General features: G+C 43.4%; 1 pseudogene across 1 annotated transcript; it reads right to left on the reverse strand.

Moving 5' to 3' along the window:
- Positions 1-5183: 5183 nt before the first annotated feature.
- On the reverse strand, positions 5184-23190 carry LOC147617980 (serine/threonine-protein kinase 1-like; annotated as a pseudogene). Its single transcript, XR_015262284.1, has 14 exons — positions 22665-23190; positions 19920-20010; positions 19749-19801; positions 10743-10805; positions 10588-10632; positions 10436-10471; positions 9400-9455; positions 7949-8033; positions 7626-7781; positions 7371-7521; positions 7091-7295; positions 6312-6553; positions 5849-6056; positions 5184-5682 (listed from the first exon to the last, which is right to left on the reverse strand). The product of XR_015262284.1 is annotated as a serine/threonine-protein kinase 1-like (transcript).
- Positions 23191-23413: the final 223 nt, after the last annotated feature.

Here is a 23413-nt window from a genome sequence, read left to right on the forward strand (position 1 = left end):
AGGTGCACGTAGATTTTTCTCAAGTTCCTAAGCATATCAATTGTCTTCAAGAGAGTCCTTTTTTTCCTTACACAAGATATGAAGCAAGATGTCCTTATAATGAGAGATTTCCAAAATTTTTATTAAGCACATGCTCCTAAGCATGTCAATTGTCTTCAAGAGAGTCCTTTTTTTCCTTACACAAGATATGAAGCAAGATGTCCTTATAATGAGAGATTTCCAAAATTTTTATTAAGCACATGCTCCAAGTACCCTTTAGTTAGACTAACTAATTTTTGACATCAATTATCCACCTAGTCCTACAAGGACCATTCTCACTTACGCAAGATAAAACTCTTTTTTATACGAGTCGGGAGAATTTTCTGAGACGGAAACAATTTTATTACCCAAAAGAAAACAATTCACTTTCCGTACACACTTAGCATAACAAGCATATAGTTGTTACATAGCTTGAGCTTAGGGAACATAGTCGAGGATGAGGGGTTCATACAGGAGACAAAAGATGATTGTAGGGGAGCCCCCTTACAAACTCCCCAACAAAAAGAAAGAGTTTCCCTCAACTCGCAAAATTTGGGAATTGAGCTTGGAGTTGATCCCAGTCTTCCCATGAAGCATCTTCCGCCGGATACCCTTTCCATTGTACCAGCACTTTCCTAAGTATCCGACTCCTCAATTGCTTATCCTAGATTTCCAAAATACTCCTTGGTTCCAAGAGCATCTCATTGTGAGACAGAAGAGTAACCTTATCATCTGTAAGTACATGAAGCAGACTCGACACAAAAGACTGACGTGAAACACATTGTGCACTCTCAAGTGAGGAGGTAGCTTTAGCTCGTAGGCTTGGAGCCCTACTTTCTTGGTTATTTCATAAGGCCCACAGTACCTGAAAGCTAACTCGTGATACTTTCCCAGGCTAATTGAACTTCTCTTTGGTTTGACCCTTAGAAGAGTTGTTGATCCATTTCTTGTGTAGCTGGTACTTGAATCAATGGATTTGACATCTTAAGCAGGGTTAGACAATCCTGCCCATAAAGCACCTTGAATGGGGACATCCCTAAACTCTTATGATGAGTTGTAGGCGAATTCCACTAACGGCAGATATTTGATCCATAGTCTTGGTTGTTGGTTACAGTATGCTCTCAGCATGTCTTCCACCACTTGGTTGACTCTTTCTGTCTGTCCATCTGATTCAGGATGATAGGCTGTACTCATGTTGAGTTCAGTCCCCACTATTTCAAATAAAGCAATCCAGAACTTAGATGTGAACTTTGCATCTCGATCCCTTATGATTCTTTGGGGGAATCCGTGTAACCTGACGATTTATTTTGACAAATATCCGAGCTATGTCTGACACTGTATAGGTCTTCTTTACCGGTATCAGATGGGCTACTTTGGTCAATTTGTCGACCACCACAAAGATTGAATCGTAGCCACTAACGACACTGGGTAGACACTGGGTAGACAGGCTACGAAATCCATACTAATGCACTCCCATTTCATTTTGGGAATATCTAAGGGATGGAGTAAACCTGGTAGCTTTACCCTTTCTTGCCGTGACAAACCAAACACTGCTTAGTGAATTCTAGAGCTTCTTTCTTCATCTTGGGCCAATAAAAGCTTTTCTTTAAGTTGGCGTATATTTTGTGATATCCGAGGTGCGCTGCTAAGGGTCCTTCGTGAGCTTCTCGAAGAATCTTCCCCCATAATGGAACGGGTACGCATCTTCGCTTAAGGTAGAATAACTGACCCTCTTCTAGTGTGTATCCGGCTAATTGTTTCTTAACCCTTCCTTCTTGGAGTTCCTTGATCAGGGGCCTGAAGAACTCATCTTGTTTCAGTTCTAGTTGGAATTATTGGGGTAAAGAGGATGCAGGGTTTCTTCTGCATGTTGTACGCTCTGCATATTTCATCTTGTCTCCCTCTTGATTAATCTTTATATCACCTAGCTTTTGTCAAAAGCTCTTGAGCAATTACAAAGCTTTATATTACCACCATGAATCACTCCCACTCATATATCAAGGTATTTTATCAATCTAAATGAAAAGAAATGCTTTTTCTTCCTTTAATTCCCTGTTTTTTTTTGTTTAGCTTCCTTCTATATCAAGGTATAAAGCGAGTCTTTCTTCAACATCTTAATGAAAAGCTTTCTTTCTCTTTCTTTCTTTCGTTTTTTTAGTCGGTAATCCTTCATTTCCCAATTGCGTGTTCAATCCCCGCGCAGTTACCACTACTAAAGGTGTCACCGCTTTTTCTTTCTTAAATTCCCTTTTCTTTTTAAGTTTGGCATTAGGAGGGACATGAGATAAGGTTACACGGCGACAAGATCATCCGGGTGTCTAGCCGCGGCCACTAGGACAATGGCCCCTTGTCAATTTATTTGAGTCATTGATTGATTGCTAAATTATGTGGAAGGTGACGGCTTAGTTTACTAAATGATGTGGAGGTGAAAGCTCCCCTAAGCATAGTAACATACATACTAGAAGTTTTAGACATCTTCCTAATATAATTCCAACTTTTTGGATTAGGACAACATCAAGGTTTAGCATACCTAGCCGCCACACCTACCTAGCTATGCGCAGCCTCGTCTGCATAACCTCATGATGTTGAGCACTCTAGGGAAACATGGAGCCTCTTTCCCATGAGAAATTGCCCAAAACTTCTTGTGCTAGGTCTTGTTGCACAAGAAGTTTTAGACAATTTCCCACCGTACTTCACACTTTGTGGATTATGACAACATCATGAGCTTCTCCACCCCAAACCTAGTCAAGAGGCTCATGATGTTGAACACTATAATGGAAATAGAACTCTTTCCCACAACGAAATATGTCCAAAACTTCTTGTGCTAGCTTGCAGGGGCGCTTGAGTTTTGGGCATTTCCCTTGTGGGTGGCAATCGCACCCAGTTCGTATGGGGTGCCTCTCCTACAAAATCTTATGATGTTGTCGCAATCCTTGCATTGCCTCATTCATCAAGGCACATATCTATATGAGACTAATTCTTTAAATACATGAGGCCTATCTTTTGGAATGAAAAAAATAAATAAAGATTAGCCTTTTTTGGGAAAAGAGAGAGATTATTTAACATTTCACTTTCACTCTTAATGATAGCAAACCAAGTAGTAAATTTTCCTAGAAGTTGAAGGATGAAGAACAATTTTAGGCCTTCTATAGGTTGTGAATAACATCATGGATCGTAGGTAGACTAATACACACACATATTCTAAATAACATTGTGGGATTGTAAATGTCCTTGCCCATACCTATGGTACTTGGATATTCAATCTCATGGGAAGGTGCACAAATCTTGCCAATAGCCACAAATTTAGGGATGAGGTTTCATTGCATTACTTTCTTCAAAATGATGTGGAATTTAAATCAATTTTCTTGATGCAATTGTCTTTTGCATTTGAAATGCTTAAGCTATTGATAGCTATTGTTGGTTGAGGCTAAGATATGTAAAAGTATCAGTTGTTAAGATTGATAACTTTGGTTTGAAGGCAAAATCAAGTAAAATTAAAGTTACAAAATCAAGTATAAATTAAAATCATAGTTCTCTTTTAAGGCTGATAACAATCTTGATTGTGTGTGATTGTGTAGGTGGTACTAATGGTAATGATTTGTTGGCGGAACATGATAAGCTTGAGTAGAGGTGCTTCAAATTGCAAGGATGAGGACGAGGCATTGAGCCTAGCCTTGCCTTGTGTGACATCTGGGAGTGTGGAAGCCAAGCCTTCAAAAGCATGTTGTGATGGGATCAAGGAGTTGGTTCAAGGCATAACATTGGGATGCATGTGTGAGGTCTTGATCTCTGCAAGGGGGCTTTCTACCCCTACCCTCCTTCACAACTATGTCACAGGTTGCTCCTTGCAAGTGCCTCCCAATTTTCAGTGCAAATTACAACTCATTCTTCACCTCCACATCTATGCTCCGCATTGCTCCTTTAGAAGTCTCTCTCTCTCTCTCTCTCTATTTTTAATGCACATTTTAACTCAATCCTTACCTCCACATCTATGCTATATATTGCTCCTTCCACATTGCCTCTTTAAAAGTCCTCTCATTAATAGTTTCAATGCACATTTTAACTCAATCCTTACCTCCACAACTACATATTGCTCCTTCCACAACTGTGCTCCATATGGCTTCTTTGGAAGTCTTTCCCATTTCCAATGTAAATTATAACTCAATCCTCACCTCCATAATTATGTTTAATTTGTACAAGTTCCCCTCACTTTCGATGCAAATTATAGCTGAGTCTTCACCTCTACAACTAAACTCCTTGGAAGCCCCAATTGCAAGTGCACTGAAACATCTACAACTATATTCCCCCCACTTTTTCGATATCAACTTTTTACAGCCTCTTTTATAAGTTTCTCTTGTGATATTGTACATATTGGTGAAGCCTTGACACCATTGTTATGAGTCGACCCTAGATCTCTACCTATGAACTTCAATACCTAACCATTACACCCACCATCTTTACATAAATGATTATCAGAGAATAAATTAAATAATCTTCTAATGTATATAAAAAAAAGAGCTTTTATTCAAAAAGCCCTTCTAGTTATGTTTGTTGTAAAAAGATTTGATGGATAAGAATTACATACAAGACTTTTGTTCTCATGCATACAATTTTTTACATTCAAACAGGAATTTGATTAAAGTTCCAATAAAGGGCACTCACATACTCAAGGTGCCAAGCTTTGAACTCACATAACAATTTAAAAGTAGTTGGTGATTGAAAAGGATGTGATTACATTTGCACCGTTTCCGTGTATGATCGATAGGAATGTCTGGAAAGCCTAAGTCGCCCTTCCTCATTTAAGAAGAGAGAACTATTCCTTGCACCTCTATTTATGACTAGCATTTGTGATGGTAAATAGAAGTAAAAATACCATTTCATGTCATAGTCCCACCTTGCACATGGATCATATTGAAATTACAGATTCTCTACCCAACTTGCACGTGATTAATCAAGTTCTTCATAGCAACAAATTACAAAATGTCAACTGAGCTATGTAAATTCGATGTGTGTGTGTGTGTTGTGTGTCATGCATGTGCATCTGCACATGCACACGTTCACTTTTTCTGTATCTCCCATCTCCCTCTATATGTGCACAAATACATGCACACACACGTACAGGTGCATGCACCTTCTTGCTCATTCAACGTTACTAATAACTTGCATTTCACTCAAAAATATCTTCATTCAAAATCAGGGCTAGTCAATCTCAATGCAACTGCTCCAATTGTGTAGGCACGCTCGATTAAGATCTGCCGTGCTCGATTAAGGTCTAGCATTTGATGATAAATGTAAAATTGCTACTTGAGCATCAGCTCTTTTCATAGAGCAACCACTTCCTAGTGAGCTCCCTACCCCCGCAGCCAGGCCAATTTGATCATACGTATATAATTTCTGATATCAGCTCTCCTCTGATGTTCAAAGACGGAGGATCGTTCTCAATGTATCTGTGAATCTTTTGCGCTTCGTCTCCTGCTTGCCAACCTTGCAAAGGCATTTCCTCATAACAACTGTAACGGAATTACCACACATGCATCCATCAACCCACAATCTGAAAAGACAAGGGCATCATATTCACACATTCCTAGCACTTCGTCAACTTACAGTTTATGGTACGCCAAGGCTCGAGCTAACGTTGTACTCGTTGATAAGCGTTTGTGGACACTGTAGGAAGCGGCAGCTAGAGTGAGGAAATCATGTGCAATACACCAAGATATCATAAGCAATGATGTGATACGCTCCAGTAAACGTTGATGTACTTAACATATTAGCAAGATATTATAAGCAATGACGTGATACGCTCCAGTAAACGTTGATGTACTTCACATACCTCACTCGCTTGGGGTTTTCTTCCCCGTTTTTGTGGTGCATCTCCCAAGCCTCCACCATTGTAAAGCTCTTGAATAGCCTCCATTGCTACTGTATTTCCATCACCTCCCTTTTCCTCTCCTCTAAAGATGCCATTTGAGATCAGAGCGAGCGGATAGATGTCTGTTGCTTTTAGGAAAGGAATGGGAACAGGCATATATCGAAAGCAACTACCAACCACAAAAAATATAAATTTAATATATACCTAGATGAATCCAGTATCATGCCCATGTTCACCTTTTAGGAACATGCATGTTATATACTCATGGTAGTTATCCACAAGACTACATAACTATCAACACCGTTATGCATAGTATGGACTAGATACTACGACATCATCAGTGCCCAATAGTGGGTTAGATTAAGTGCTCACTACAAGAGAGTATCATGCATCAAGGCAGCCGTCAAACATAGTAATTTTTCACCTTATCTTGCAAGGAAAATCCTTGGCGAGACCGCTTGCTAGTGTGCCTCTTGGAGTCGCCATAGAAGCATAGGTTTCTCCACCTTCCATTGATCCTTTCTGATTGAGTCCACTGCTAGAGCTGTTGAGTTAAACGAGCGATGACGGTTGAGAGCGAGGTTTTGGATGGCTTAAATTCGACACTAATTCAGGGGGCGACAAGGCCTCTGATGAGAGGATTGCCCCGTTAAAGAGCTCATGCCTCTGCAGTCAAACTCCAATAATTCAGTGTCGACAAATTCACCTACCATGACATGCAAAACATACGCCTAGATGAATCCAAGATCATGCCAAATTCACCTTTTAGGAACGTGCATGTTATATACTCATGGTAGTCATCCACAAGACTATATAACTATCAACTCCATTATGCATAGTATGGACTAGATACTACAGCATCCCTACTAACACCATCAAAGCCCGATAGTGGGTGTAGAACTCTGTATCAAGATATGCTCTCATACACGCACTCCACACACTTTTTTTTTTTGTGTAAAACCACTGTTCTCTCTCTCTCTCTCTCTCTCTCTCTCTCTCCAACACCCACACCCACACCCACACCCACTCACACTCGCAGCCCGCCCCCGCCCCCACCCGCCCCCGCCCCCGCCCCCGCACTCGCACTCGCACTCGCACTCGCACTCGCACTCGCACTCGCACTCGCACTCTCAACTCCATTGCATATCTTGCACACAAAAATATGGACTCAAATGAGGAGTGAGAGATCAAACTTTAAATCACCGTCTTGTTGAGGCACAGAATCCTGCCTCTCAAGATTAGCATCCATGGCAAGCTTTAAATCACCGTCTTGTTGAGGCACAGAATCCTGCCTCTCAAGATTAGCATCCAAAGAATCCATGGCAAGCTTCAACGATGCTCCTCGCTCGTCCGCTTTGACTGCTTAAATCTTCCAGATGCACAACCATGGTGCTCAATTCACCTGAATCTGATGCACAACAACTTTCCTCGGTACAACACGTGGAAAAACCACATGGGCACAGCAAGGAGGGAGCTCTCTCACCTTCTTCATTGGAGACGCCTGTTCCTTCTCCTTCCAAAGGCGAACCCTTTCTGAAGGATTCTGAAGGCATAACTTTCTCTGTTTTCACGAGAAAGGTACCCGCATGCGCCTCACCCATTTTCAACGTTCCCCCTTTTTCCCAAGACCATAGCTGTTGAGTCAAACATATGGGGTAAATAAAACAACAAAAAGGCTTTCACCCTTCTACTCTCTTGATTGCAAAAAGCTCTTCACATTTCTGTATTTCTGTAGTACCTGCTTTAAGCTCATTTCGCCTCCTGTTGCAGTGATTTCCGGCTCCTGCTGGATACCATGCGGTACAGATTCAGATTCCAGCCTGATTAACCTTGCTTTCTCAATCCTTGGGGCCATACAGCTAGCAGTAACGTTGTATCTTTCTATAAATTTGTGCTGTAAGTCAAGCATAACCAACAAAACCATTAATTTCACACACAAGCTCATGACCACTTACATGTGCATATTAATCTGCTTTTACTTCTTGATTCTATTCTGGAACGAAACCAGACACGAGTGATATAAACTATACCCAAAACAATCAACCCAAGCTTTTCACTCACTTTAAGCATGTCTGTTGTTGCAGAAGGACGCAGCCTGGTTTCTTTTGTTAAACATTTTGTGACAAACTCATGGAAAATCAATGACCTGAAATTTAGCCGATTCATTAAAAAGGCACAATATTAGGCAGTAATTTGCCTGAATTCAAATTGTAGTTTTTCTATTGGTGATAAGGAAATGGAGTAAATATTTATTTTGATAATAAGTCAATCATCACGGATACAACAGACATTTAATCTTGTACAATGATGCGTTGCTTTATATATGCCATCAGGAAGTCAGAAGAATCTTATCTATAAATCATAGTTTTTTTCATACTCGTATGTTTCACCATGTAGATGTATTCAACATATGGTGTATGAATGCGTATGAAAAAAAATAACATACTTGCCCTCAATCAATATAAATGTGCTTAACTTCTCATGTGTTTAGAATAATTTTATGTACACCCTCTAAAAAATTACTCAGAAAATAAGGCACAACTCATTTTTCCTTATGGGGAAAAGGTCACTTTCCCTTGGTTTTTCCTTGTAGTATTCAACATCATGAGCTTCTGTAGACGAGGCACCGCATACCTAGCTAGGTGCGTTTGAGGGCAGGGGACTGCCGGTCCCCCCACCCCTAGCTAGGTACGTGGTGCCTCCCCTGCAGAAGCTCGTGATGTCGTAATAATCAGTAAAGCAGGAATTACATTGGGAATTTTGTCTAAAACTTCTTATGAGGGCTTGCGTATGTTTCAGATGATGAGAAAATACCATACTTCAAACATACTTTCATACCCATATGGGTATGTCGTATGTCTGACATACGAAAGAATTATGCTAGAAATAACCTTCATAAAAAATAAGGAAACATAAATACACATTCCCTCAGAGTAATTAGGATGAGAGTAATTAATGAAAAACATTTGGCCAAGAACTCCTGGCAATACACTTGCAATACTCTAGATGGGCACTCTTAAGTACATTTTGATTGCAGCATAAAGACTAATACATTATATGAGCTGGACATCAAACTAATAAGCTTGGATTAGGACAGCTGTTATTCAGCATAGAGACTGCAAATTTTGTACCCATCAAAAACTGTTGTAATACATTATTAACCAAACACAACAAGCACTCAAGAGTCAACAATAATCCCCTTGCACCCCTACCTTTGACGGTGAGGTTTCAAGAAGCAAACATAGAGATTTCATTACACAACTCTCCACATGGAGCTTGACACTATGACAGATTTAATAAGTAGCCTTCTTGTATAAAGGTTGGGGTGTGCAAGGCCTGATAACCAGTGGAAAATGGGATCTTGCCAAAACTTTCTCTTGTACTTTAAAAATTGGTATGCCAGTTTAAACTTTGTCTTGTACTTCAAAAGTTGGTATGCCAGCTTAACATTTCTTAGACCATTCAAGAAAGACCCTAATGTTTTCATCTACACCAAGAAGACTGATGCATACCATTTCTCCTTATCTGCCAGCATGGGTGCAGGCTCCCTCAAGATCATGAAAAGTACCTGTACACAAAGTTTACAGCCAACAATTAGGTAACAAACTAGGGGATTAGGTTGTGGTTAGACTGCAGACTATCTGCATGCACTTAAGTGCATAAACCTAGATGTGCATGATTGAAGATATGACCGACCTTGCAAGTATAAACAAGAACAGCTGCATATAGAAAATGGAAGTATTGAGGCCTCTAATTTGTCAACACAAACTTAGGCCACATAGGTAGCCAATGGCTACAAAGATGAGATGAAAAAAATGATGCGACAAAGACTCACGATATTGAACTGATAAGGAAAACAATATGAATTTGAGAACCAAGTCGAATGTTGAAGGTAAGGGGCTGAGATGTAGTGAACAAAACTGTCTACAAGATGCCTACTGGGCCTTAAGGCCAGGATAAGATTTCATCTCATGAAAAGCTCATCTCACACATAACCAACCTCTCATTAGTTGACCAAGCTTAATATTTATTCTCTCTCCACCCTTATGCTTTGAATTTGTCTCTCTAATCTTAGGTGTTGAATTCATCTCAACAAGACCTAACTCTTAAGTATCATCATCATGCTCATTAGACAAAGGTTAGTGTAAATGTTTGCATCAAATCAATTCTTTTAATCTTTCTGTGCATCCTCCATTTCCTCTTTGCACACTTCAACCCCTTTACCAGATATTTCAACAATATCCTCCACTGGAAATCATAAATTGATAAGTATCTTCCACCCTTACTATTGCCCAGCTTTTCTAATTTGGGCTGCTTTGTCTGTTGCTCTTGATAGTTCAAATTTGTGTGTATAAATAAAAGCATTTCTATCAAAACTCCCCACCTCCTCCTATACTGTCTTCCCTTCAACATGAAGACCCAACATAAGATGCTTTACATTAAGATCCATCAAAAAAGGGCACTTTTGTTAATTTCGGGAAAAAAATGGCATCATGACTTCGATGCCAGCAAAATTACATTGCAAAATTAAATAAATGACCAACCTACCCTCAGAGGATGCACATTGTACCTTGGAGGCAATCCCTACAGAAAGCAAAACCGAAAAATAATCATCATTTCGCAGTAGTGCCCATAACAAGACACTTTATAGTGCAACATGGAATGACTCGTTAAGGTGACATGAGAAGCAAATATCTGACCTCAGCCATCTCAATTGCAGAGATTCCGAGGGACCACACATCAACCTGCATTCAAATATAGCAGAGACTGTGTTTCTTACCAAGATAGTGAATGATGTCTTCTTAACCTGATAAAAGCAATGCATGAACCAATAGTACAGCTCCCAATCCCTAACCTTCCCATCGTACCGGGTTCCTTGAATAACTTCTGGTGCCATCCGATGGCGTGTCCCAATTGACTGCAAAGAAAATAAAGATTTTTAACACAGAAAACAAAAAACTTCTAAATTGCGGCATAAAGAAGGTCAGAAACCATCCACACCACCAAACTCCATGAGCAATAATTTATGCAAGCACATAGTTAAGACCCACAATTCCCTCGATCACAAAAGAACAAAGAGAACAAATGTTATCTTTACGTTTCCTTGAATGAACAAAAAAAGAGACCACAAACTCAAAACAAAAACCCATGTGCACATGTAATGCCTTCTATATATATACCATCATAAGGCCTGAGCTTAACAATCAAGATGAAGAGAGGAGAAAGACACACACACACACACACACACACACACACAAGCAAACAAACAAATCCAAAACATAAAAGTAAAAAGTAACACGATTAAAACACAAAATTGCAAGAGCAAAACAAATCACCAAGAATGCTTAATAAAATTACACAATAAACATAAGAAAAGTGGACGATGGCCTAGAAAGAGAGTGTGTGTGTGAGCCAAAGATTAAATCCATGGGAGCCTTAAAAAGATTTTAAAATTTTCCAATCAGATTTAGAGAGAGAAAGAAAGAAAGATTATATTAACATCTACTGAAGGCCACCATGGCCTAAGAGACAAATCCAATTACAAGTATCCATGTCTCTATGCATCATGGATAAATGGAAAAAAAAACTAGATACGACCACAAACGTATATGTGGCTCAGAGCTATGCATCTCCCGACCCATGCATCCTGTCACTATCATGCTATAGGTGTTCAAACGTACATGTGGATCAAAGCTATGCATCTCCCGACCCATGCATCCTATCACTATCATGCTATAGGTGTTCAACCATACTCTAGTACTCTGTCCCCCATCCTAAGGAAACACCTGAGTAAAACCTCTATCCTCCAACGCATGTGACATCAACCCATAGTTGACATGCGAACATTCTTGTAGCCACTCACCATTTGTTCTCTGAGCAACCGCAATATCTCCCTCATCCGGTACATGCTGATCATGCACTCCAAGACTAAGATCCGCAACACTCGATGAAGAAGACAGATAATGATCCATAGCCCTGGAGTCTACCACCCTGTACACCCCTTGCTGCTCAAAATCAACAGCCGGACGCTTCCTCCTGAAATGTCCAATCTTGCCATACGGATGGCAAGTCTTCTCCTTCCGTTTTCCCTTGTTCGTAACACCGGACTCCTGTCCAGTCAAAGCTTCCAAGCCCCCTCCGTCTGAGGTGCTCACAAACCTCGTAGTATAGTTCACACATCGATCCCCTTTGGGCATCTTCCTTACCATCCACTCGTGCATGAATGAATCATCACTATCACTGTCATCATCAACCACTTTCTTGCCCCTCTTCTCTTCCTCCTTAGACACGGCTGCAAAACCGTGCACCTTACTGATGACAAAGAAGGCCTACAAGAGAACCGTACCTTTTTGCTCGAGAAGCACCGACAATGGTGCTGTTGTCCACGCAATAAAAAAGATATTGATTCTTTCTATTAATAGAGTCCATATATATGTGCACACCTGACAGGTGGCAAGCCTGGCCAGTGGGATAGAGAAGTCCTACTACTACAAGGCAAGCAAAGATGAGCTAAAGTTGGTTCACGATGATGTGTGGTTGAAGCTCTATTTATAGAGTAAGTTGTTTTAAAAGGTGCCCTAGGCCTTTTACTATATGAAGGGGGCATTAGTTATGCAAAAAGAGGTAGTTGTGTAGAGCATTCACTAGGCAATCGGCAGCTGTGGGCTCATGATGGAGCATGCATCGAGGTATGTGATGCCACGATTTTGTATGGCCGGATCATGTGGCTGGATCATGTGCAAGGCTTGTATGCACATGGGCAAGATCCTTCGCATCTCCTTGTTTCTCTGGTGATTGTGCACGTGCAAGGTTTTCAAATTCTCAGAGATGGGTCACCGGTCACCACACTCTCAAACCCCTCTTGCACCTCTTTTGCAAGAGTTCATCCTACAAATCCATTGATTGAGCAATCTAAACAAAAGAGAAATCCTTTCCTTGATCTTTGAATGTCTGAATACAAAGACTAGTGACCCTTAATGAGAGATATGGATTATTATAGGGAGCCTGCTGGGGTGGCAGTTTTTAAAGGAGACTTGCTCGCAAATTTTCAAGCGCACGCTCTCCACCACCTCATAGGTTCGAGTAGCGTTTGAAGGAGAGCTCATTCATTTGCTTTGCAGAAGGAGCATGTGACCAGAAACGGGATCATCTAGATCGCAACACACGTAGAGAGCATAGTTTTTGTGGTATCTTTTTCAGCCTTCATTAGGTAGCCCGCAGTGGTCCTCTTTGCCTCCATCCCCCCTACAGCCGTGATTGGCTTTTTCTTCAGTGGTTCTAGCCATGAGCTAAGCATATGTACTTGATACCGTTTATTCTGGAATCCAGCCAAGACCCATTATCAGCTTCTTTTATTTTGGTTCCAGCCATTAGCTGAACATATGTACTTGATACGTTTATTCTTGAATCCAGCCAAAGAGCTGAGATGTTGTATCTGTTTAACCGGCGGTGATCCAGCCAAGAGCTGAGATGTTTTATTTGGCGACGGCACTTTGCTGAATTTTTGTACATTTTGATGAAATAAAATTAGAAAAAGACTTGCACAACAACACTCGCACTTAAATACTCCTCACCGGTGACCATGTCCCAAGTCCATGCGGTACATACATAATACTTCTGCGCTGCAAGCAAACCTTGTGCTTCCTTGCTGCTGAAAACCGGCCTTCAGAATGCAAAGGGCGGTGGAACAAACATTTGCACATAAAACACTTCAACACCATTGAGGATCTAGAAAAGGAAAACAAACAAGGGGAGCTAGAGTGCTCCTGCAAAAAGTACACGGACACCGATTGGCCCCAAATCGCAGTGGCGCCCCTTGCGGTATTTCTTTAATTGATTATAAGAGCTTTGATTACAATATAAGGCTGGGAACTCAGCCGTCCCAATAGAACTCCTGAAGCCTGCAAAGAACCTGCATCTGGCTTCTTGTCCACTCGGCATCCACAAACGAGTCCAGCCATTGTTCACATCGAAAGACTCTCTCACATTGAGTCTGCATACAGAAGCTTTCTCCCATGATCAAGGCGGCCACAACCATCCATAGCCTCTCACACTATGAACAGCATCACACCCTGACACATCCAGTGCTCCTGTATCACAACACAGACTCCCAAACTGTCTCTCAGAAGAGTATCACAGCACAGCATAACATACAGTCGACACACCTGTACAAACCCTCTCTACCATCCAAGGGTACTATCCATCTCTGTCATGGATTCCCTGTCCCCTGTCTTGTCAGTAGCAAGGCTGTACCAAACATGTGTCCATTCCTGTACCCTTTGCCTGCATGTGACCTATCTCCTGGAGAAACCCAAAAACATGTTTCCTCGAGAAAACCTACGACCTGTTTCCACATGAAACCCTTAGGCCTGTTTCCCATACATCTAGTTACCTGTTCCCTCATGAAACATCTGGCAACATAGAGATTCCCATACTGTAGGTCCCACTGTTCCTTTCTAGCAGGAAGAAAACAATCTGCTCCATGAGCACGCGGCCATGCGAGCTTGCATCACTCCCATGCCAAGAAACATAACCAAAAGACCTGTACCTGTAGCCAAAAACCCAAGCACACATAGCTGAATTTGCAGCAACACAAAAACAGCCCGTAAACTGTCCCAAAACAGTCCTGAATCCAAAGCAAAGAGAAGCTGAAAGTTCCATCAGTTGAACGCCATCGACATGATGTCTATGTTCATGGAAAACCAGCTCCCTGTTCAGTCCAGTCCTCCGCTTTTGCACCAAGAAAAAGATAGAAAAGCGCCTGCAGCCATGCGCTTTTTCTCCTATCAAAAGGTGCCCTGAAAACTGCCCAAGCAACAAACAGTCCAGCCTCCTGTATGCTGCGCCTGAAATCCAGCCCACCTGTTGGCAAGGAAAAGAGAGAGAGAGCACGCCCAGCTCTGTGCGCCTGCTGTCTTGCAGCCGCCTGCAAGAAACGCAGCCCTGCAGCCCCTGCCTGTATGCGCCTCTTTTTCAGAAAACTCCCCACGCACAGCAGCCTGTATGCGCCTGTTTTCTGTCCTGTCCGTACAGCTGTCCGTACAGTCGTACAGACCTGCAAGCAATCCCCTGTGCGCAGCCAGCATACAGTCCAGTTCTACGCAGCCACCCCAAAAAGCACATGCGCCTCATCTAGGGGTAGGCGCCTCTTTTACCTGACAGCCCTCCTCTTCCCCAAAAAGCACACGTGGCCCCCAAATAGCATAAGGGCCACGTCTTTCTTTAATGAAGGGCTTTAAAAATGATTTTAAAGGTTTTTAAACCTTTTAAGCTAAAATTTCTTTGCCCCCCTTCACACTTGGGGTTGTCCACACATGGGCTCCCTTTTTGACTCCAACCTGATGCCATTCACACTGTCCACCATGTCCCCGTGCACACCTGCATCTTGTCCAGAGAAAAACACAGGGTCGTGACATACCCCCCTCTTGAAAAATGGCAAGCGTCCTCGATTGCACTCAATGGCACAGTAAAGCATCTCATGAGCAAAGATACCCCATATGGCAAAAACAATGGCCTTCCAATGCATCTGGATGATAGAACAATCACCCTGCACAATAAGCCACACTGTCCTCTTGCTTGTTCCTTCAGAACCTACAGCAAAAGTCTAAAACCAAATGGAAACACGTTATTTGTGTTAGCCAAAATAAAAACCATGCATCATTCTACATATGACACACATATGCATGTCACACATATGCATTCGCAAACAATATGCTCCTCAAAATGCTCTACTTACTCCAAAGTAACAGTCTAAGGGCTGCTCGCAAGCCTTACGCCCATGGGCATCCCGCAGGACCCACGACTGAAGGTAAAACATGAGCATATGCAAGCACTCAATGCATCCAAACACTACATCCAGTAAGTACTTTCCCACATATGTGTCATGGTCATCCCGCAGGAGTCACACCCAGTGGTGCATCCATGAACATAATAAAGCACTTGATGTATCATACCAACATACATGCAGCACATGACACAATGCAGAGTATTTCCCAATGTATTCTCAATGGTACCAGGATCCAATGGCACCAGAATACAAAAATACCTCTACCTCAAAAAGTGTATGCATACATGCACAAATAGAGTTCGATCCATATTTCCATGAACCAAACCAACTCTAGGACTGCTCGCAAGACTTATGTCCTCCATAGAGTTATCCATAGTTGCAGTTAGAGTTCAAGGTGCGCGCGACTGTGAACCATACTCAACCACCATCTCCTGTGACTAGTACACAATATCATAGAAGTCCCATAAGCAGATGTACTGTCAGCCTCAGTACCTTCGGGTGAATACAAAGATGTCACCAAGCGACTCCTAGATAACAACTGAGCCTGTCTGTAACAAGGGAGCGGAGGTGCTACCCCCCTCTTGAGCATCAGGCAATGCTCCAGACCTATGCTCTGCTGAACCTGAATGAGCCGTAACAAGAGTCGACTCCAACTCATAGGCATCAAGATAAAGCTGCAACTCCTGAGGTGAATCTGCTAAGTCACCCTCCTCCATCCACTTCGCATCCATCAGTGAACCTCCTCCATCCACTTCGTATCCATCAGTGAACAGCTCTTGAACTTCACAGGATAGCGACGGGAAACCTTACCCTGTACATTTCTTTCCTTATGTGCCAGTATATGCTCAGGAATAAGAACCTCGTCAAGTTCCTCTGCTTCCATCTGAGCCTCATCTGATACATCCTCAGGCACCCAAAACCTGCTTGCACTCCACCCAAGTGATAAGCACAAGTCCTCGATGAAGCATAGTAGATCACCACTGCTAAACATAGAAAGAAACTATCTTCCGAACCCATGAAGCCTCCATGAAGATACCATCGGTGACAAACTGTCGAAAGCCATAGCCTTCAACGCATGTCCTGCACCATAACACTTCAACTGCTTCTTGTTCCTGGCCGACTACTTCTTGTCCTTGGTGTCTTTTCTCCTGAACTTCATCTTCAGCTCTTGCTCTTCACCTAATATAGGCAAAGACACAAAATCCTGCACTGTGTCCTGCACTTCTTTTTCACTTTCCTCATGTTGAAGCTTTTGATGTGACTCTCATGAGACAACCACGAGCTCGCCCCCTTAGGAAAGTTGGCGATTGTCCCGACCAAAGCAACCACAGACTCGCCTCCTTGAGAAAGTCGACGATGTGTCCCGGCAACGTAACCTTGTAAACCGGCCTTCAGAAAACAAAGGGCGGTGAAACAAACACTCGCACATAAAACACTTCAACACCATTGAGGACCTAGAAAAGGAAAACAAACAAGGGGAGCTAGAGTGCTCCTGCAAAAAGTACACGGACACCGATTGGCCCCAAATCGCAGTGGCGCCCCTTGCGGTATTTCTTTAATTGATTATAAGAACTTTGATTACAATATAAGGCTGGGAACTCAGCCGTCCCAATAGAACTCCTGAAGCCTGCAAAGAACCTGCATCTGGCTTCTTGTCCACTCGGCATCCACAAACGAGTCCAGCCATTGTTCACATCGAAAGACTCTCTCACATTGAGTCTGCATACAGAAGCTTTCTCCCATGATCAAGGCTGCCACAACCATCCATAGCCTCTCACACTATGAACAGCATCACACCCTGACACATCCAGTGCTCCTGTATCACAACACAGACTCCCAAACTGTCTCTCAGAAGAGTATCACAGCACAGCATAACATACAGTCGACACACCTGTACAAACCCTCTCTACCATCCAAGGGTACTATCCATCTCTGTCATGGATTCCCTGTCCCCTGTCTTGTCAGTAGCAAGGCTGTACCAAACATGTGTCCATTCCTGTACCCTTTGCCTGCATGTGACCTATCTCCTGGAGAAACCCAAAAACATGTTTCCTCGAGAAAACCTACGACCTGTTTCCACATGAAACCCTTAGGCCTGTTTCCCATACATCTAGTTACCTGTTCCCTCATGAAACATCTGGCAACATAGAGATTCCCATACTGTAGGTCCCACTGTTCCTTTCTAGCAGGAAGAAAACAATCTGCTCCATGAGCACGCGGCCATGCGAGCTTGCATCACTCCCATGCCAAGAAACATAACCAAAAGACCTGTGCCTGTAGCCAAAAACCCAAGCACACATAGCTGAATTTGCAGCCACACAAAAACAGCCCGTAAACTGTCCCAAAACAATCCTGAATCCAAAGCAAAGAGAAGCTGAAAGTTCCATCAGTTGAACGCCATCGACATGATGTCTATGTTCATGGAAAACCAGCTCCCTGTTCAGTCCAGTCCTCCGCTTTTGCACCAAGAAAAAGATAGGAAAGCGCCTGCAGCCATGCGCTTTTTCTCCTATCAAAAGGTGCCCTGAAAACTGCCCAAGCAACAAACAGTCCAGCCTCCTGTATGCTGCGCCTGAAATCCAACCCACCTGTTGGCAAGGAAAAGAGAGGGAGAGCACGCCCAGCTCTGTGCGCCTGCTGTCTTGCAGCCGCCTGCAAGAAACGCAGCCCTGCAGCCCCTGCCTGTATGCGCCTCTTTCTCAGAAAACTCCCCACGCACAGCAGCCTGTATGCGCCTGTTTTCTGTCCTGTCCGTACAGCTGTCCGTACAGTCGTACAGTCGTACAGACCTGCAAGCAATCCCCTGTGCGCAGCCAGCATACAGTCCAGTTCTACGCAGCCACCCCAAAAAGCACATGCACCTCATCTAGGGGTAGGCGCCTCTTTTACCTGACAGCCCTCCTCTTCCCCAAAAAGCACACGTGGCCCCCAAATAGCATAAGGGCCACGTCTTTCTTTAATGAAGGGCTTTAAAAATGATTTTAAAGGTTTTTAAACCTTTTAAGCTAAAATTTCTTTGCCCCCCTTCACACTTGGGGTTGTCCACACATGGGCTCCCTTTTTGACTCCAACCTGATGCCATTCACACTGTCCACCATGTCCCCGTGCACACCTGCATCTTGTCCAGAGAAAAACACAGGGTCGTGACAGCTGCCTTGTAGCTCATGCAAGCATGACAAGCCATTGCACCAACATGCTTCAATCTCCACTATTTCACATATTGTCCATCCATGATTGCATTCTGGAAAGCCCACTCAAAGGTGACCTAAATGGCATGGAGCTTGCTTTACAGAGTTGAAGCTGGATCAAGTATGATGATTCAGCAGACTAGTCTCCAGAACCATAGAACAAGTGAAATGGTAAGAAATGGAGGTCTAGAGAGCGAGAGGTATTGGAAAAAAAATTATCCCAAGCAACAACGCCTACCAACCAGCACCTCCTTCGGATAGAGGAGTCCGCATATATACCTAAATGAATCCAGGAACATGCCCAAATTCACCTTATAGAAAGCTACAAAATTAAAGAGTCATCCACAAGACTACGCAGATAGCCATTGGCTTTTGACACATACCTATGGCTATACTGATATTTTGGGTTTTAATGATCTTCAATACAAGGCAGGAGGTTATATTTGTACTCATGTACTTGTGTTAGTGCGAGCAACTTATAGATATATATATATATATATAACTAAATAAATCCAGGATCATGTTCAAATTCACCTTTTTGGAATGTGCATGTTATATACTCATGGGAGTTATCCACAACCTAACTATGAACTTAGTATATGGACTAGATACTACGACATCCCCAGTAGCATCCTCAGTGCCCAATAGGATGGACTTATAGATATGAAAGGGCCATAGTAGTAATACACCTTACACTCACAAGATAACACAAGCTTAAAAAATATAGCCCTAAGGTTTTTACACAAATAGACAACTTGCTCTACAGAATCTGCATCTGCTAGGTGAATGCAGCAGCAAATTGAGAGCAAAATTTGCCATACAAAATTTCAATACACATAAGTACATTCAAGAAACAGTGATTATCGAATTTAAAGAGTGTGAATACTGTGTTACGTTTCGATAGCCTCCTTGTCAACTGAGCAGCAACCCCAAAGTCACCTGCATGCAAGCATCTAATCGTATCTTTCATGGTACGCTTCAAAAGTTCCATAGACTATGGCATACATGAAAACCACGTATATAACATTTTCAAGCAATAGCCACAAGGGATTCTCACCAAGCTTCACCTCCCCTTGTTCTGTAAGTAGAATATTACCGCCTTTAATGTCTCTATGAACCTTGAATATATGCTGAAGGTATGCCAAACCCTATCACAAAAGATCAAAACATGAAACAAATGGTAATACCTTTCCTGAGAATTGAATACAGCTGTCTGATGCTTGAACCTTACAATGCTTTAGAAAATTGAAATGTCTCTGGTAAGATATACCACAAAACTTTCCCACTGACAAGGTCCCAAGGGGAGAGACCCAAAAAAAATATCAACTTTGGACTTAAATACCATAAAACGTATTAGTAAGAGGCCTAGTAGTCATACACAAGAAGTTTTAGAAACTTTCCTACTATAATTCCAACTTTGCGGATTACAACATCATGAGCTTCTGCAAGCGAGGTGTAGCATACCTGGGTGCGTTGGGGGCAGCAGCCCCCTGCCCCCACCGCACCTAGCTAGGTATGAGCAGCCTCGTCTCTGCAGAAGATCACGATGTTGAACGTTGGGTGCCTCTTTCCCAGAAGGGTGTCAGAGGGCGCAGCGGAAATGAACAAGACAAGGGCGCTAGAGAGAGGGAAAGAGATGAAATAATCAGGAACACTATTCAAGAAGATGCATACAAGAGAGAGGTCTCGCAAGGGTGTGACCCGTAGGTGAGGGCTCAAGGGACTCAATAATGAACTGAGGGAATGACGACCTATGGCAGCCTATTTATAGGCTGCCAACCTCCAGGTAGGGCAGTAGGCCAATAAAACCTACGCTGCCTAAAAATAATAAAAATCATAAAAATGATAAAAAGCCCAAAAATGGGGTGACTAACTGAAAGGGTGGCCAACCCACAAACAAGGGCTTGACACTAGGACATGACACCCGCTAACAAAGGGATAATGCCCAAAACTTCTTGTGCTATAAGCCTAATAAATTAAGGACTTTTTGGTTTAGTTTACAGTAATTTTAAATTACAACTATGTTTAAGAAATGTGGAACATCTTGAAACTGTGTCATGGTTTACAAGACGCATTCATCACGACTATGCTTCAGATGAGGCAACATGAATTAATGGCAAAGTTGATAAAGAATTAGCATGGGCGCAGGCTTTGGCGAGCAACAAATGCCAACAATTCAAGAGATGCGCAAATCTCAGAAAAGGGGAGTAGAGTAGCCATGAGCCTTATCATTATTTTAGAGCCAAAGCATATTTCTCATGGGAAGAGCAAGCCATAATGTAAAAACAAGTAGATTCTGCAGAAAGGCGAGTCGCGAACCAAGCAAATCAATCAAAGTCCAGTCATAGCACCACATCCACTTCCCTCATATGACAAAAGCACCTACTCCTCGCCTGAGTCAGCTGCGTCTCTATCCAAATGCTCCCCAGGTGGGTCTCCTATTGAAGAGAGGCCGGACTCCTCCTCTGTGCCCTCTCATCCTCCCTCAACTGGGCCAATCTCACCCGAGCCTCCTCTCTGAAGACCGTGCTGACCTCCTGTAGCCCTCTTGCCGCACTGCTCTCGCCACCTCTCCGGGCATCCACTGTAGTCGGCTTCAGATCCACCTTCTCCTTCATGCCATCATCCTCAATCAGGCGCTCGGGAATCTGGACACTCTGGGTACCTCTCTCCTGTCCTGGGTCATCCAGCTGTAAGATCACTGGGGCATGGTCCGAGAAGGTGGTGCCCGGCAAGATCCCAACCATCTCCCCTCTCCTACTCACCCACTCATCCACATACCATCGGTCGAGACGGGAGAGGTTGGCTCCCCCAACCCTTATGTTTGATTTAGAAAATGCTAGGCTACCAGGCACATGTGCAATCTCATCCACATGCCAAGCTTCTGACAATCTCAGGCAAAAACAAAGGCGCTCCCATGCAGCCAACTCCTCTCCCTGAATTGTAGTAGAGCTGCCGCCCTGTCTATATCCAACATCCTCTAACATATTGAAGTCTCCCCCCATGCACCAATGGGGGGTCACGGGAAGGGAGGCCTCAATCAATGTCTAGAACTCTGCTCGGCCACTAGCCGCATTCGACGCATAAACATTAAGAAAGCCCACTCTGTCCTCTCCAATGCGCAAAGTAACCCACTGTGCTCTCCCCAGCACTATGATACCTCTGTCAACAATCAGAGGGCGACAAGACTTCGCAATAGCAATACTTACACTGCCCTGGGCACAAGCTGTGCCAAAGCCTGCTGACCAAAATACATCACTCTGTCCTCTGAGCAACCATCCACACCGTCTAGTCCTGCTCTCACTAAGGTGGTGCTCCTGAAGCATAAGCACATCTATCTGTCCACCCACCAAAGCAGTTTGTAACTCCTATCTTAGTCTACCCCTGTAACGACTGTACTGGGGGCCTCCCATGACCTTCACATCCCATGAGACTGCTCTCATGGGGAAACTGAGTAAGAAGAAGGCGCCGTGTCTACGGCAATACGAGCCACCTTCGAAGGGAGCTTCAACAGGGAGTAATCTGTGTCAGCTCTCCCCCTCAAGGGAGCCCAATGATCACATAGGGCTTGGCGGAAGAATCCCAGCCCACCTTCACCACTGCGACACATGCCATCTCGGGCAATCCATCCTCATGAACATATACATACATAGGCATAGTCCCAGCATCTGTCGTCAAATGAATCCATCTCATCCTCCCCTTCTAATGGGGGAATCACCATGTATTTGCCCAGCTTCCAAAACAATGCAAGCCTATCTGCTGAAACCTCAAGGCTACCAATGTGATGGGAAAACTCAATCACCTGGTCTCTCACAAAGACCTCTGCACTCTCTGGTGTCCACTCCCCCATGGGCCCACCACATAGTGGGAAGGAGAATGCCACCGCGGAGTGAAGTGGTAGGAGAGATCTGGAAGAACTGCACTCCACATGCACTCGCACCTCAGCATCGCCTGACGATGCTGGGGTTGAGCCCCTGGCATCAAATACCGGCAAGAAGTCGTGAGTCCGGTCTCCGAGGCTACTCAACCCCCGTGGAATGGTCGATATAGGGGAAGGAAGCACCTAGAGAACTGGTCTATCAACAGAGCCAAGCTCGAGGCTCCGAGCTGCCCTGCTGACTGAGAAGGTTGTCTGTGTCCGGCGAGGCTCAGGAGAAGAAGATGTCCCGGAAGAGGGCGGGAGCAGAGCATGGCAAGAGCTCAAAGTTGAGAGAAGTGGACTTAAGGGAGAAGAACAACCCTTGCAGGGTGCAACCTTCGGGTATTTTTTCGGAGGTCATCGGAAGGTCGGATGCAGGCGGGTCACGAATCTGGATTGTGCTCAAATATGTGTACAAGAAGCCTACCAACTTGAAAGGGTCACCTATGGGCTTTGGCACAGTCTCCAAAAATGGACGCAGTGAAGGGCAAAATGGCCATGTTTTGGAGAACTTTATGTTGGGGTGGACAACTGCCATGTGGCAAAAAATCCCACATGCATGAAATTTTGCATAAAGGGAAGACTATAGAGCAAAGTTCATGGGCTCATTTAGGTTCTCTCAAGAGAAAGAG

Source organism: Cibotium barometz, chromosome 36 (assembly GCF_041138505.1).
Source record: "Cibotium barometz isolate CiBa-2024 chromosome 36, ASM4113850v1, whole genome shotgun sequence".
NCBI classification, from domain to species: Eukaryota; Viridiplantae; Streptophyta; class Polypodiopsida; order Cyatheales; family Cibotiaceae; genus Cibotium; species Cibotium barometz.